The following is an 18704-nucleotide window of genomic DNA, read 5'->3' on the forward strand; positions in this document are numbered from 1 at the left end:
GGCTGGCATGGTTGGCATGCCTTGGCGCAGAGACGTGGCTGGCATGGTTCGCCATTGGCACGTTGGTGCGGCTGGCATGGTTGGCATGCCTTGGCGCAGAGACGTGGATGGCATGGTTTTCCATTGGCACGGTTTGGCTGGCATGGTTGGCATGCCTTGGCGCAGAGACATGGCTGGCATGGTTTGCCATTAGCACGGTGGTGCGGCTGGCATGGTTGGAATGCCTTGACGCAGAGACGTGGCTGGTATGTTTTCCATTGGCACGGTGGTGCGGATGGCATGGAAGGCATGCCTTAGCGCGGAGACGTGACTGTCATGGTTTTCCATTGGAACGGTGGTGCGGCTGGCATGCCTGGGCGCAGAGACGTGGCTGGCATGGTTTTTCCATTGGCACGTTGGTGCGGCTGGCATGGTTGGAATGCCTTGGCGTAGAGACGTGGCTGGCATGGTTTGCATTGGCATGGTGGTGCGGCTGGCATTCCTTGGCGCAGAGACGTGGCTGGCATGGTTTGCCATTGGCACGGTGGTGCGGCTGGTATGGCAGGCATGCCTTGGCGCGGAGATGTGGCTGGCATGGTTTGCCATTGGAACGGTGGTGCGGCTGGCATGGCAGGCATACCTTGGCGCGGAGATGTGGCTGGCATGGTTTGCCATTGGAACGGTGGTGTGGCTGGCATAGCTGGCATGCCTTGGCGTGGAGACGTGGATGGCATGGTTTTCCATTGGCACGGTGGTGCGACTGGCATGACTGGCATGCCTTGGCGCGGAGATGTGGCTGGCATGGTTTGCCATTGGAACGGTGGTGCAGCTGGCATGGTTGGCATGCTTGGCGCGAGATGTGACTGGCATGGTTTGCCATTGGCACGGTGGTGCGGCTGGCAATGGCTGGCATGCCTTGGCGCGGAGGTGTGGCTGGCACGGCATGCCATTGGCACATGTGGTGTGGGAATTAGGGTTTGGCCTATCGAAACCCTAATTAGTATTAAAAAAATGTGCCCTGGTAATTCTTACGTAGGCATGCTGTTTGATTCAATAAATGTGCCAGTGGTTATAGTGACGTCATGTCAGATGCATAGTTTTACGATTTTAACCCTAAGCCAAATACCACCATCAACAACAGTGTTATTAGTTTTTGATTGACTAAAGGTTGTTGAAACTTTGATTGCACCTAATTTGTTTATTCTTGAGTATCTTCTCTTCTGATATAAGATTCACTCAAATTAGATCGAAGTATTGATGGGATCTTTAGAACTGTTTGTAGATCTAAAGACATCATGTGATAATCCATCATTAATAGCCTCTGTTCTGTGCGTGATTGATCACAAGAGATTCAAATGGTGTTGTGCAGGTTTAATTGAAGATTAAAGAAGATTTGAACACGAAGAAGATTTCTTATTGGTTTCTCATATCTTTGTGTTGCACAAACCTTGATCGGCTGGGAACCAACTAGAATCAGATTTATTCGATTGATTAGTTGTGTGAGATCGGTAACGCCTAATAGTTCTCTTGAGATCTATTTTGATTGTTACAAATCCGAATCTTATTACTTAGGTAATAGAGATTGGATTGATCTAACCAGGCAAAGGAGTTTATTAGTTTAAACAGAATAGCCTTTTGTGTATGATTTGGGATATCTTGTATCTTAAAGAATCAATAGAGTTGTTACCAAACAGATTTGTTGTTCCTTTACTTTTTGGAATACGATCCAAAGGAATTGTTCCAGTGCGTGCACTTATCGAAGTCGGAAGCGCAGGGATACTGAGGAAACTAAGCTAACTAGGGCTAGTTGCTTGGTCTCAACTATACGAAGTTGGTTTAGATTTTGTATATCAGCTTGATTCTGAGAGTATTCATTTTTGGACTTGGTCCCGGGGTTTTTCTGCAGTTGCAGTTTTCCTCGTTAACAAAATCTTGATGTGTCATTTACTTTTCCTTTCCGCAATTATAATTGTTATCATTATAATTTAAAGTAAATTACACAAACGTTAACTCCGCTTTACTTGATAGTGATCCTATAGAGTTTGGTTAAGTCCGAACCTATTATCAAGTAATCACACTTTGGTAGTCGTATTATCTCGATCTTGTATCCATAGACAATCACACAAAGTGTGAATACCGATTTGTAGTATTGTCTCGACTTTGTCCATAGAAAATCACTTTCGGTAAGAGGACTTATAGGTGGATAAATTAAAGATTGTGGTGTATTTGGGTACCCTCGTCTTTTCATCAAGAATTAGACTGGGAACACCAATGCTTTCTGGATTCAATTGAAGAAAATGTTACCAGAACACATGAATCCTCTTGTTGTGAAGAAAATTGGTGAAATAATGGGTGGTGCCATTACTATTGAACCAGAAGATGCAATTTCTTCAGCTGGTTATCCTGTGAAAGTTTGTGTTCAGATTGACTTAAGCAATCCTCTAAGAAGGGGTATTATGGCTTTCATTAACTCTGGTTGCACAAGATGGATTAGATTTTTATATGAGAAGCAACCTCATAAGATCTGTCCTGATTTTTATATTCTGAAACATGCTAAAGGTGCATGTAAAGCTGTTGCTGATTTTATGGTTAAGGCTCACAAGAAATCACATTTCTTTTGGGTTGCTGGTACTAGGGGAAGAAGGATTACTCAAGGGATGAGAACATCATATGTGATTCCAAAATCAGTTCAGAAGGATACTACCAAGAAAAATAGCTTTATCCCTCCTCAAGATGGAGCAAGAGTTGTCTCAAAAATAACATTTTATGATCAAGAAGGTGACAACCTTGAAGATGGTAGATTGGGGAAAAGACCTAGAAGTGCAACTGATCAGCTTATACAAGGTACAAGCAGCTCATGTTCTTCTTCTCAGCATTCTAGAAAGTCCTGTGATGCATGAACAACAGCCAAGAGCACAACTGAGGACAGCATGCCAAAAAACACTAAGGGGGAGCTCAAGGTATTTTATTCACATAAAAATTCTGATTATTACTTTTATTTTTCTCTAAATTACCTGGTTTTACTTTTAGGTGATCATCCACTTACTTTCCAACATTTGATTGATACCTTCCTGAGTTTATATCTGAATTTCATTCCCAATATTAATTGCATCATAAATTTTTTATCTTGGAATGTTTGTGCTTTTGGTAATAAAAATACTAGGAATCACCTACACATGTTCATTAGATCCCAGAGTCCTGACATTATCTTCTTATCCGAAACTAAGAACGAACAAAAAAGAATGAGCTTCATGTTAAAAATATTTAAGTATACTAATGTTGTTTTTCTTAATCATGTTGGTCTTTCTAGAGGGTTATGTTCGCTATGGAAAAACGGAATTGATATTCAAATCATTGACTCTCAGCTAAATATATTCAATTGCTTAGTCAAGTTAGATATCCAGAACAATAGTTCCTTATTGACTTGCATTTATGGGGCTTTGAATGAGATTGACAAAGATAGAAAATGGGATCATTTCAGACAGATCAGGAAAACCAATAACAACCCATGGATTGTTATTGGTGATCTTAATTTCATCCTTAACTGTAGTGAAAAAGAAGGTGGTAACCCTCCAACTCAAAATGACATTGATGCCAATAATGACTTGCTGGTTAATCATGGTCTTATTAATAACATGTCATATATAGGTAATCCTTTCACTTGGACTAATATAAGGAATGGTGATGAACTCATATTAGAAAGACTTGATAGAGCTTTGATTTCCTATGATTGGAATGACCTTTGTCTTATATCATATTATTGTTCTAGGAAGTGCCACTGCCCCATAATACTAGTCACTAGTAAAATGGACTGCAGTACTAGAAAACCCTTCAGAGTCAACAAGGCTTGGTTCAGATATCCTTCTTGCTCTGAGCTTATTAAAACTGAATGGAAATATACTGTTTATGGATCTGATGCTTATAAATTAGCTAATTGCTTGCATACTACTAAGCACTATCATAGAAATTGGAATTATCTTCATTTTGGAAACATAAATTCTCGGATTTCTAATCTTGAAGCTCAGTTGTCTAACATGACTAGGAGAAATAGCACTCATAATGTTACTATGGTGGATGAGCTGACTAGAAACTTAAACATTGGTATGATATTGAAGAGGACTATTGGAGGAGAATAGGTAAGGATGATGCTATGCTTTTAGATGATAGGAACACTGCTTATTTTCACCAAAAGGTAAATTCTAGGAGACAAAAAATCCAAATTGAGTCTCTGCAAAACAACCTAGGAATTTGGTTAGATGATAGGAAAAACATTGAAGAAGAATTGCTTAGACACTTTAGTAGTATGAGTAAAGCTTCCCATCCTCCTAGTTTTGATCCCTTTCTTAGTAACATAAATGCGTGCATCTGTGTTCAGGATAATACTATGTTAACTGCTATACCCTCCAATGATGAAATTAAAAAAAAAAAAGTTTTTGAAGCCTTGGACCACTCCAGGACCAGATGGATTCCCACCTGGTTTTTATCAACTGATGTGGGATACAGTTGGTCCCGAAGTAGTAAAAATGGTTAAATCTTTCTTTCACTCACATGATATGTTAAAACAATTGAATCATAACTTTAAAACTTTGATTCCTAAGAGTAATTTTCCTAAAGGTGTTGTAGATTTTAGACCCACTAGTCTTTGTAATGTCACTTACAAAATTATATCTAAACTACTTGCATCTACACTAAAATGTTTGTTAGATAAGATCATTAAATTCTCCAGCTCAAACTGCTTTCATTTCAGGAAGACTCATTCATGATAATGTTGTTATTTCACAAGAATTAATTCACTCCATGAAAAATACCAAGGCCAAAGATGGTTGTGTGGCAATAAAACTGTACATGTCAAAAGATTTTGACAGGATTGAATGATGCTTTCTTATTGATAGTCTTAAGAAACTTGGTTTCTCAGATGATTGGTGTAGCATGATTAATCAATGTATTTCCACAGTTTCTACTTCATTTTGCTGAATGATGCTCCATGTAAATTTTATTATCCTCAAAGAGGGTTAAGACAAGGAGATCCATTGTCCCCATATCTGTTCATTCTTTGCATGGAGGCCTTATCTAGAGGTTTGATTCAAACTGAAAATGATAAACTAATTCATGGATTTCAATCTAATAAATTCTGACCTTCTGTGACTCACTTGTTCTTTGTTGATGACTACCTAATTTTCAACAAGGATAGAAGTAGAGATGCAAGGAACCTGGCATCCTTAATTTACCAATTAAGTAAGTTCGCTGGTCAAGCAGTGAACTTTGAAAAATCTGTTATTGCTTTTAGTGCTTGGGTTCCCCCTAGTGTCAAGATTGAAATCTCCAATATTCTTAGGATTAAGAGAATGTCTCTTAATCCTAGGAGTCCCACTTTTCTTACAAAAAAAAAATAAATTCTTTTAATCACTTGTTAGACAACACCAAAAGCAGATTATCCCATTGGAAACCTATCTATCTAGAACCCCCGAGAAGAACTGTAATGAACCAAGTTGTTCTAGGAAGTCTTGCAAGTTACCACCTAGCAGTATTTCTTATGCCAAGAGAACTGACTGATAAAATGGATAGTTTACAGATGAGATTTTGGTGGGGGAAAAAGATAATGAAAAAGGTTATTATCCTAAAGGGAGGAGAGACATTACTCTGCCTAAAGATTTAGGAGGACAAAATATTAGGAGAACTGATATCCTAAACCTGGCCCTTTTAACCAAACTTGTTTGGAGATTGATTGAAAATCCTGATGATAAATGAGATTGCATTCTTAGAGGTAAATATTTTGCTAATTCTAATCCTCTGACTGGGAGTGTGTCTAAACATGGATCTTGGATATGGAATGGGATATGCACATGTTTGGTTTTTGTTAAAAAAAATTATGTTTGAGAGATTGGAGATGGGAATTCTGTGCATATTTGGAAAGACAATTGGATCCCAAATATGCATAAACCACCTCCTTCTAATTTTTATTCTTCAAATATGGTCCATGTCAGTCAGTTAATTGACCAGGATTTGAAACAATGGAACATGAATATTCTTACAACTCTCTTTTACAGGAAACTGTTGAGAAGATTAAGAAAATTAGAATTCCTTTTAATGGGAAGGATAGACTAAGATGATACCTAGCAATAATGGCCAGTTTACTGTTAAGTCAGCATACAGAGTTATCCTACAGGAAAATCTTAGTGCTAAACCTAGCAAAAATAACATGTCCATAAAATGGAAACAATTTTGGAGACACAAGTTACCACCTAGATTTCAACATTTCATGTGGAAGTTTTTACATAATTGTCTACCTACCAGATCTAGATTGGCCAGGTTTACAGTTCACCAAAATAATTTGTGCCCTTTGTGTGACCAAAATGTAGAATGTACACAACATCTATTTCTTGAATGTAATGTAGCTAAAAATGTTTGGAACAAGGTGAATAATGTTTTGTTGAATCGGATTATGAATAATGACTTGTACGATTGGATTTCTGATTTTTTTAAGGTTGGAAACAAAAATACTACTCTTGATTTCTCCTTATATGAAACAACGTCTTTCTGTATATGGTACATATGGAAAGCCAGATGTGCAAAAATATTTGATAATGTATATGTAAATGCTGAGGCTATTTCTAACTCTACTATCATACAAATGAATGATTTGAAAAGAACACTTCTTTTTTTAGAACCAGCAACACCAGTAGTCTAGACAGATTCAACATCATTGGGCTCCCCCTGCTCTGACATGATCAAAATTCACTTTATGCATCTTATATTGATGATAACAGTTTAGCTAGATGGGATCTAATTTATAGAAATGTTACAGGTGACTGCGATGGATTTCTAGGAGGTGCATCTCCTGCAATAGATCCGAAGCAAGATGAAGCTCAGACACTACTAGAGGCAGTCTTGTGGGCAAACCAGAAAGGGTTAACAAGGATACAACTTGAAGGTGACTGCTTAAATGTGATTGAAGCTCTCAAAGGAAAACATACATCAGTGAAGTGAACTTCATACAATCTTATAAAAGATGCTTTAGATATTTTAAGTACTTTTAATTTTTGGCCATGTGCATAGAGAAGCTAAACATTTAGCATACTTCTTAGCTCAGTTTGCAAGATCTCAAGTAATTTGGTTTTAGTGGTTGAACTCTGGTCCTGAATGGATTTCTTCCCTAAATCAGCAGGACAAAACCTTCATGTAGTTTCTTAATATTTAATAAAGAGCGTCTTTCCAATAAAAAACAAATAAATAAGCCTGAGTCATGCACTCCAGCTTTTCGTGAGGCCATAAAGAAGAAGAATTGTAGGGTTTTTTTTAGGAGTTAGCTAGGGCTGTCAATGGGTCTAGGTCCTTCCGGGTATCACTAGACCCAGACTTGGACACTACTTATAAAGGTCGAGTTCGGTTCCTAAATTTGTGGACCCAGAACCGGACCCGTTTAGAAGCTCGGATACCCGTCGGTTCCGGGTACCCATTGGGTATCAAGAAAACTATAAAAAAATCTCAAAAACTTAAAATCTTTCTCTTTTTGGCTTGGTTATTTTTATAAAAATTTGTTATTATTTCCTTGTTAATGTATTAAATAAAGATTAAATTTAAGAAAAAAATGAAAAATGAAAAAAAAATCAAACTAGCAAAATACTTGTAATTTTGCTAAAAACATGAATAAAAGAGTGAATAACCGGGGACCGATACCCGCGGGTACCCATCGGGTATTACCTATTTGGACCAGTTTAAATTCGGGTCGAATCGGGTAATTACCCGCCAGTTCCTAAGTTGTTAATAGGTCTAAATTTAGGACTCAGAACCGGACCCAAATCTAATGGGTCCGGTTCCACGTCCGGGTGATGGGTACCCATTGACATCCCTAGAGTTAGCAACCCTAATTAAACATTGAGTAGATCCATTTAATGTGGAAGTGATGAGAGACTTCCCCGCATTAGATTTATGTACTTCTAAAGCATTAACAATACAAGATGGGGGAATAATATCCTAATATAAAGTATAGTGAAATTTTTTTGCTTCTTTTGCCAAAATATCTGCTACACCATTTGCCGTCTTAGGTACTAAGGAACAACCTAAATTTTTTTGGACAGTCCCTAACTTCCAGTTTAACTTCTTCCATGATTGCTTGATTTTTCCAAGACATAGAAGATTCAATTCCGTTGAGGTAGTCAAAAAGATTCTTAAAGTCGTCTTCAATACTGAAATTTAAAAGTTGAAGTTCCTTAGCCCATTTTGCTGCCTGCAATATACCTACTGCTTCTGCTTCTTCCGGGGTGGATGTTCTTGATGGTCCGACTCTTCCTTGTTTAAATTCACCAATTTTATTTCTAATAATTAAGGTAAAGCCTAATGGATTGTCAATAGATAACCATAGTGCATCCAAATTAATTTTAAGATTGTTTGTTCCTAGTAGTTTCCATTCTTCCGTATGATGTTTGGTCAGGTTCTGTCCTTGTACTCTATCAGTCCCTTCATGTTCTAAAATGTGACATGTTTCTGACCATCTAATGCTAGTCGGTTAGTTGTTCTATGCTTATCTTGATAAACTCTGTTGAACCTTTTTTCTTCTTCCAAATGAACCATATTTTTGTTAAGATACCTCCAAGGTTATCGAACTATTGGGGTTTCTTAACCAAGAATTACATAAGTTTAAAAAAATTGCAGTGCTATCCAGGTTGAAAGTTGCTGGGTTAGGAGCTAGAGCCAAAACAGATTTAGCATAACTATAATGAAAGAACAGGTGTTCTATGGTTTCGTGTGTTTCACAACCAAAATTACATTTTGGAGATATATCTCTACGAAATTTTGAAAGTTTTGAATTGGTAGAAACTGTATTTTGTAGACATTTTCAATTAAGAATTTAATTATTTGAGACACGTCTAGTTTCCATATACTTTTCCAGAAAGAATCGGGCATATTCAGATTATTGGTATTCATTCCGTTTTCATTCAGTTTTGCATACATAGATTTGACAGTGAACTCTCCTGAGTATGTCAACAAACACCTTAATTTATCTGGTTTTGTGTTGTGTGTCCTAGTTGGGAAAATCCTTATATTACAGATTCTTCCAACTATATTGGTGTTGGACATCGAGGTTATCAAAGGCATATTCCATTTTTTTGTGATTGGATCAATAAGATCAATCACAAGTGTTAAATGGTTGATGAGATTGTTTTTAGTTGAGATAGGATATCCCCTAAGTTAGGTATCCAGTTATCCTCCCATATATTTATGCTTTTACCATCCCTTATCTCTTATATACTATTTTATTCCACTAAATTGATTCCTTTACTAATGCATTTCCAAATTCAAGATCTAGTTGGGACATCCTTAACTCTAAAAACTGATTTATTCCGAAAGTTTTGGGTTTTAGTTGAGAAGCCCAAAGGAAATCTGGTTCAGTGAAGAGTCTCCAAGATAACTTAGCAATCACTGCTAAGTCAGTGTTGTGAGCATTTCTGAAACCTAAACCAACTTTATGCATAGCTATACTGAAAAAGCGGGGTCTAACAACCTCACTCAATATTTCGTTTAGGAAATTTGTATGGGAAAACTCCAATATAATTCCAAGAGAATCAACTAGACAGTCAGACTCAATAAATGAGAATATCTCTAAGAGTTGTATCTCTGTTTCACAATGTAATCAACAAATCAAACAGATAGAAATCCGCGAGCCTGATTATTATGTGAAACAACTTGAACGGTACCAAAGACCAATGTTCAAGTGTCAATCAATTTATATCAACAACCAAAGGTTGGATTATCTAATTGATTGAACTACACACAACCTGTGATATTTCAATTATATAGAAAATATAATGCGTAAAAGAAATAACACATACACCAGAAATTTTGTTAACGAGGACCTAGTCCAGAACACCACACTGTATTAAGCCGCTACAGACACTAGCCTACTCCAAGTTAACTTCGGACTCGAATGTAGTTGAACCATAACCAATCTCACACTGATCAAGGTACACTCGCGTTCCTTACGCCTCTAAATCCCAGCAGGAATCTACGCACTTGATTCCCTTATGTAAATGGGGAAAAACGATTTGCTGGTTTTTAAGAATTGAGGAGACGACCGTACGGAGGAGACTCCTAAAACCGAGCGAAATGTTAAACCTCACACAGATGCACCGCAGCAAAGGGGGTGCTTTAGATTCGAGAGATCAATCTGTAGTACTCCGGCCTAAATCAAAACAATGACCATTCCAGAGTAAATTCGGTCACAAGAGAGGATGGGTTGATCTGTAGGAGGGAAGCTGAGAAATGTGTGTAATCGATGGTAATCAAAGATTCTGGGTGTGTGAATTCCGAATACGATAAGCTCTGAGTGATTGAAATTGCTCAATTGAGAGTAGTTGCTCAATTGATGAGTTGATGATCTCGTGTTGTCGATGAGACGTGAGATTGATGATACTGATGAGGATGATTCAATCATGATTCAGAGACTTATTTATATTGCTGGAATTGTAGACACCATGATTCCATGAAGTGTAACAGTTGATGGAATCAAGGAGTGGGGAAGTGGAGATCGTGTTTGAAACCAGTTGCTCAACGTGTGGAGACTTGGTCAATTTTCCACCCACTACCTCGTGAATTCCTTCAACTGATTGCACGACTTGCTCACATTCCATCGTGTTTTTGAACACACGTGCCGTAGACCGCCAGACCAAAACCCTAAGTGATATCCCCCCAAGTGACACGATTGACGTCTTCGTGGTTTGATGGGACGATGAGTCCATGTAGTCGTTGAGTTGAACATGATGTTCTGAAACTCGTGAATTGAACATGTCATGAGACAGAGGTATAGTTCTTACGATGAAGTGAGCAAGTATTGCTCATTCGATGGATCGTTGAATATTGATTGTTGAACCAATATTCCTTGGTTTGAAAAATATTTCATCTGAGCAAGTGTTGCTCATGTGATGAATTGTTGAATATTTGATCGTCTGAGCATGTGTTGCTCGTCTGATGGATTATTGGCAGCGTACCAAAAATATTAATTAGAATACTGGTCGTTGAACCGAGCATAATTAATAAAATTAATGACCATGAGGTCGTCATAAAATTATTAAGGTTGAATCTGGAATGATGATCCTTGGATTCAGAAACCCTAATTTGATCAATTGATGATCAATTCATGGTTCGTCAGAATTTCAACCATGGGACGAAGGAGGGAGCGACTACATGGGACCGTGGATCAACCATGTAGTGTCCATATGCTCACGTGAGCAAATACGAAGAACTCCTGAAGAGTTGACGATTTGTTGGTGAAAGAATGATTAAATGCTGGTTAATCATTTATTCGAAAATGCTCGTCTGAGCCTTAGGTGAGAAAACCTAATTAATTATGACGAGGCGAGGGACCGACCATGGAGTCATGAAACCGGCCCTGGGTTGTCCTGACCGCCTGACGATCACTTCATGAAAATCCAAAGTGTTTGGGAGAGTTTTGGACCTAATACGAGCAATTGTGCAAATTAGGTCAAAACTGTGAAAATTGATGGGACCGGCTTCCGTGAGCCAAAGAGCCAATCTTGGTCGGTCAAGATAGCGTGCTCGTGTCCCCAAGGCGTCCGCGTCTCAGTCCTGAGAATTTTGATATTTTCTGGCGTGCAATTGAGCATCCATTCGAGAAAATATGCCAAAATTAGGGTTTCGACGAAACTGAGGAAAACACCATGAGATGATGAAAAATAATTATAAAATAAGGAATGAGGAGGCGTGGGACCCCGTGGTCAAGGCATGGTCGGCCGGTCGTGACCACGGTCCCGTGGTGCCTTTTCCTTAATTTTATAATATTTGATGATTTTATGAAAAATTCATGAATTTTGAGAAATTTGATGAATTTTGGGAGTTTCCATGAATTGAAGGAGTTTTCATGAGTTCAAGGAAGCAAAAATATTAAAATAATAAAACAAGGGTGTGGGACCGTGGAAGGCATGGCCGGCCTAGGGCCCGGTCCCACGAGTTTCCCTAATTTTATAATGATTTTATGAAAAATTCATGAATTTTGAGAAATTTGATGAATTTAGGGAGTTTCCATGAATTGAAGGAGTTTTCATGAGTTCAAGGAAGCAAAAATATTAAAATAATAAAAAAAGGGCGTGTGGGACCGTGGAAGGCATGGCCGGCCGGCCCCGGTCCCACGAGTTTTCCTAATTTTTTAATATTTTTAGGTATTTTGATGATTTGAGGGAATTTTTCCTAATTTGAGAGAAATACCATGAAATCAAGGAATTTGATGAATTCAAGGAAAACTAATAATAAAATAATAAAACAAAGGGGCGTGTGGGACCGGCTAGGGCATGGCCGGCCGGCCAAGGCCCGGTCCCACAAGTTTTCATAATTTATTTTATTATTATTTTGATGATTTGTGCAAAAATACCATGAAATCAAGGAGTTTTTTCATGAAATTAGAGAAATAATAATAATAATAATAAAATAAATAAGGAACCGTGGGTGTGGGGCCGGTTGGGACCAAGGCATGGCCGGTTGGCCATGGTCACGCCCCAACTCCTTTCCTTAATTTTATATTATTTTTTATGGATTTATGGAAGTACCATGAAACCGAGGAGTTTCCTCAGACGAAGGAGATTTGATAAAATGAGAGAATTTTCATCAAATCATGGAAAATAATAAAATGCATTAAAAATAAAACTGGCGTGGGATTGACCACGACACGGTCGGTCGGTCGTGTGTCCGTGCTCCCAGCACCCTGGTCAATATTTTTAATTATTTATTATTTTCTTCTCTATTTTGCATAGGTTCGTCGTTTTTTTTTGAAATACTCGTTCGTGCGGTGACTGTTAGTGTATCATCGTTGAATACACCTTCACCATTTGAATCGGGGCTTACTTAGAGGTAGCTCAGACGCCCGGTTGTTGATTATTTATTACTAATTGTGGAATTCAGTGGAGAATAATTCACAAAACTGAGTAATAAGATGTTTATTATTAATTCATAGGATCAGCTGAGGATTCGACTACGAATTCAGAATAATAAAGTGAGCATTACCATTCCATGGGATCGTAGATTCGACCATAGAATCGGAGTAATTAAGGTTTATCTATTACCATTTATGAGACCAGTTGTGGATTCGATCATGAAATCGGAGTAATGAGATAATATAGTTATTGCTATTCTATGAGATCAAGCTGTGGATTCGATCATAGAATCAGAACAATTGTTATTGTCATTCCATGGGACCAGTCGTGGATTCGACCATGGAATATGAGCGATTGTAATTAGGAATAATTAACTTTGTGGCTCTATACTAGCAGAGCAAGCTGTCTAGGAGCATTAATCATCCCGATATGAGCTTGTCGGTAAGTCATATCCTTTATATAGTCAGGGTAAACTCGTTGTTTGTTCCTGAAGACGTTATCGCTCTATACTAGCAGAGCAAGCTGTCTAGGAGCCGTCCATCACGTGATGCTATATAGAAATAATCACTGAAAGTATTCAGTATTCATGAGATATGCCGTTGTCCAGTCGTGAGACTACATATCTACATGTACTCTGAGAGAAAGTACTCTCCGTTGAGAATTCGATGAGAGACCGTGTCTCGATACTCACGTCTGATTGCTGAATCAGAGTTCGTATAATTATGAGTTTACGAATTTATCCTTTGTCGAAAATCCACCATCTACATTAAGTCCCCTGCTTACTGAGGAAAGCTGTGTTCCTCAGTCACATTAAATGGTGATTTTCCAACCATAAATAATACCAGTGATTGAACTTAGTCATAAGTTGAGACGTTACCGGATTTAGAGAGCATGCAAACCACGACTTGATGAAGCTTCAATGTCATGATTGGAGCGTCGTTTGATGAGCATAAATTGGTGTTGAACCGCTGGTTTGGACGACGAGTCCGTGGTCGGTTAGGATTCGCGGGTCGGGCCCAATAAGGAAATCCTTAGAAAATTAGGTTTTGGAAATAAAATTGATATAAAAGGGATTAATCCTTTTTTTTTCACGATAGTTCTCCACCGCCTCAGCACCTTCACGCCAGCAGCAGGAGAAGACCGCCGGGATCAGCGTCGCCGCCGGCCAATTCCGGCCGTCAGGTAGGTTTTTTTTTTTTTTTTTGCTGATGTTTATGATCCTCATGAGTTGTTCATGTTTGATCATGATGAAGTTATATACATGTGTGATATTAGTGTGAGTTTTATGAAAAACCCTCGTTTTTGAAAACGTATGTTCGTTCGATCGTTAGTTTTGAAAACTAACTATAATCCCTGATTTAGGAGAGATTTTTTTTTAATATGAACCTAGGTCCAGTGATAAAACTTAGTGTATGAGCTTTCATGTGTACCAATTTATCATAAAAGAAGTGAATTTTCATGAAATCGGAATAATCCTTCGTTTTAAAGACAAATAACGATGACACGAAGGAAAATATGTATGATGAACTTGTGTCCAGTGATAAAATTTTGCTTATGAGCTTTCATGTAAATACAAAACTTTATCATATGTATGAGATGTGAGCTTTCACAATATTTTTGAAATAAACCTTCGTTTTAAAGACAAATAACGACGATACGAAGGAAAAATAATTTTTTTTTATATATTATGTAGCCGTGACATATTGTGTAAAATATGATGTATATTTTATTTGCATGAATTTGTTTTCATTAGATAAAATTCTTGAGAATTTATATATGCAAGTTGCATTAATTGTGTTTTTCGAAAAATCAGAAACGTGGGTTTTGAGGAACCTTCGAAGATAGACAATATATTTATGATGAAATATTTTATTGTTGTAAACTTCATAGGTCAGTTGTGTGAATGTTCACATTATGAAATTGTGTCCGTGATTTCATGAAAAATCAGTTTCGGAAATTAAATAAAGTTTCGTTCGTTTTTGCAGTTTTCGAAGAGACGAACGATTTTGGGTGTTAACTCTAGCATTACTATCACTATTGTTAGTGGAAGTATAAAAGGTAAGAGTTAAGAGTTACCATTTTTGCTTGTATTTCCTTGATTTATATCTGGACGGCATACTGAAGTAGAATGTAGTGTGAACCTTTTCAGCTACTTAGCAAAGATGTCCAATTCCCAAGCTGACGACGCCTCGAGGGAAGAGATGTGTTGATGATGGTATCTCCAGAGATGAGACATGCATGGATGAAACTTCCGTTGGGGGAGACGAAGACGAAATCCCTGGGATTAAGAATGTCCCGAACATAGATGATGCATTCTTTGAAAAAGATATCCCAGGAGCTGAGCAACATTTGAAATCCCCAGTGTATCGTCTTTTGATAAATCCCAGAACTGTTACTCAGAAGAAATTGGTGACTCCTAAGACAGTGATTCGATTTTGTCTTGAACGAGGGGTCTTCGCCTCATCAATCATAGAGTTTAAGCTTTCTCGACGACCTTTGGAGAAATTTGCCGGCTGGGCGAGGCATATGTTGGGTTTTCCTCATGTGAGGACTATGCTCGACCAGGCGCAGGTGACGAGAGCTATTCAAGCTTCTGGAGAGTTGTTCATTTATCATGACGCAAGTGGTATTGTGGCTCTGTTTGCTCGCTGGTGCATTCCCACTCACACTTTCATATGTAGATGGGGAGAGTTTACCATTACCTTGGAAGACGTGGCGGCTCTGATGCATCTCCCGATCACGGGCAATCTTCCTGGGGATCTTTCAGATGAGGAGACCGTCGTTTCTCATGTCTTGACAGCTGCAATGGAGAAAGCGAATAAGGCTGGTAGTAAAGGATGCTATGCTTCCTGGTTGACACACTGGTGGCCCAAAGACGAGGTTTCTGATAAACCCATCGACGGTATGTTACCCATTGCTGCTTTCTTATGTTTATGGTTGTCCAGAGACGTTTTTGAAGACAGTGGAAACTTGTTGAAGCCTTTTGTGATTCCCTTTGCTATTAAGATGGCTCAAGGTGAGCAACTTCCGATAGGTAGTTTATTCTTAGGCTCCTTGTATTACAACCTGGACTCCTTGATTATAGACTCCAGTGTGTCGAACGGCTCTATGAAGATTGAGTGTTATGCCAACACGATGTTTCTTCAAGCTTTGATGTGGGAGCATTTTAAGAATTATGCACCTACTCCACGTAATGTTCTGCAAGGACCGAATACTGATGCGCCCATACTTTCCCTGAGAAAGATAATGCTAGGATCATGCGTTGGTCCACCAAGCAGCCTCGTTCTAAAATACGTTTTATTGATGTGTTAGATGAAGAATCTGAGTTCAATTTTCGCCCGTGGGTGTCAGTCCCTGATTATGTTTCTCAGCCGATGACTTTCAATACTGGAGAAGGCACGAGTTTGACGTCTGGTGCGCATCTGAGTGATGGCGAAAGATCTTTCATGTTGAGTTGCACTCCTGGTCATTTGCTATCAGTCACGTTTGGAGAGCTTTCAGTGGAGGAGTATAATATTGATAGAGCAGCTCGACAAATGGGTATGGATCAGTGTGTTCCAACCATACGGAGAAGGAAGCCATCAGTTGAGCAACTCAGGACTCATTTGGATCATACTCACGTGGAAGGGAGTAGCTACTGGTTTCCTGGTTCTGATAGATTCGCCTATGTAACCCCAGGTTATGTAGAATTCTGGGATCAGCAACTTGGGCGTTTGCGTGGCTTTGTAAGATTTCCCAGACCTCCATTCAAGGATCTTCCTTCGGCTGAGATGATTTCCAGTCGACCAAGATTGAAGTATCTTTCTGGTGATAAACGAAAGTCGTCTCCAGGATGCTCTCAGGTATGTTTCTTCATATAATCTTCACGAAATTATAAGAACTGTATTCTGATTATATTACTGGATTTCACCACAGGACGGTCGTAATATACGACCTCGAATCGGTGTAGATTTCTCAGAGACTGAGGCGGTTATTCATGGCGGAGAAGGCAGGCATAAAGGTTATAAGCTGTTACCTAATACCGTAAAGTCCCCAGTTGGTGCTTTGGTGAGTTCCCAATATTTCTCACGTGACTTTCATTGCTATTAGCATTAGAATCATGAAGCCAACGTTGTTAATTTTGTTGCAGAATTTTACTCCATCAAGTCTTGAAGGTCTTCAATTTTCTGCTACTGAACAAGCAATCGCTGATTTGAGTGACGAAGAAACTGTAAGTATTTCTTCACATGTTCAAATGGGTGCTTCATAGATGAAAATATTGATTGTAAAGGACGTGTACAGGAGGATGTCGTCATGGAGATGGAGAATTCTGGAACTCAATCATCCTCTGGGAATAGGAATGGAGGTAATTCCCAAGATTCGGAGCCGGATGGAAGTGATGTTCCTCTTGTCGTTGATGTGGACAATTCCAACCCCTTGGACACTTTGGAGACTCCTCAAGTAAGTATATATCCTGTACATTCTTCATAGAAGTATAAAAGTGCTGACTTGTGATGAATGAATGAGAACCCATGTGAATATATGAAAACTTAGTCGAATTTTCGTCGTCAGAAAATTCAGAACCCAGCTTTTTAGTAAAACGCTGTAGAATCTTCGTCCGGAGTCGGATTTTGATGATCTGCATGTGCAAATTCAAGCCCGGAAAATTTCCAAGCTTTATCAAAGAATTTTAAGTTTTGAGCACGTTCAGAGCCTGAAAAAGGCGAAATAGTAAACTTCCAGGAGACTTCCAGAACTTTTTCAGATTGCGTCACTTGATATTTTGGCCACATCTACTCGCTCGTTCATAGGATTGTCATGAAATTTTTACATGTCATAGAGGACATCCATACGAATAGAATGTCATATGATCCATCCTAGGATTCCTTGTAGATTTCTCCAGTTCGTCTCTTAGTACAGGGAAGAGTTCAGTTTCTTCAGACGGACTCATCGTAAAACGTGTTTTCATGACTTTCATGTTATTTTCTCGTGCCTTGAATGTAGTATGATGAACCTTGATGATGTTGCCTTGATGGTATACTATGTTTCATAATATCCTTTGGATTCGTGACTCTAAACTCATGTAATCTTCGTATTAGGTGCTAAATACCGAAGTTGAGGATACTGGAGCCAACGATGATAACCCTAACCATTACGGAGTTATTGATGAGGAGAAAAACATCACTGTATTTCAAGGCCATGAGAAGGTCGCTACTGTTGTTAAAGAAACCCAGATGTTTGTTGCCTCAGTGATAGAAGATACCGAGACAGCAGCGGAGAATACCGAAGGAACTGTTGCTTTAGTCGTGGGAGCTACTCTAGTGACCGAGAACCTTATAATAATGTATGAATATCCAACTGCAGGGGTCGCTTTCGATACTCCCTTTAACACTTCACTCCCATATCATGAACTGGTCGGTGGATTCAGTGTTCCCATTGGACATGCACGCTTGTATGAGACGATATGGAAGAAGTTCGGCCATATGATCGTTGACAGGAACCCTGGGCGTGCTTACGCTTTAATCATGCAAGTAGGCGTTATCTTGCGTGTCGTGAGTGATATGCATACGAGACCCAGGAATACCGTGACTCCAGATATACTCTTTGAGGGAGTTTAACTTGGAGAATTCAGAAAGACTTGGCCTCAACATGAAATGGCTTCGTAAGCAAATAAAAGTTATCAAGGATTCATGTGAGAAGAACATACCCTTTCCAAATGATGCTGTGAAGGAGAAGGAAGACAAGATTTCCAAGCTGACCGAGGAGTTGAACAAGGAGAGGGCGGCTTTGCAAATCTTGAAGGATGTTGATGAGCGAAAGCCTTTTCTTGCTGATCTCTTGAACTCCTGAACTTCTGAGATATGT

The sequence above is a fragment of the Papaver somniferum genome, chromosome 1 (assembly GCF_003573695.1).
Source record: "Papaver somniferum cultivar HN1 chromosome 1, ASM357369v1, whole genome shotgun sequence".
NCBI lineage: Eukaryota > Viridiplantae > Streptophyta > Magnoliopsida > Ranunculales > Papaveraceae > Papaver > Papaver somniferum.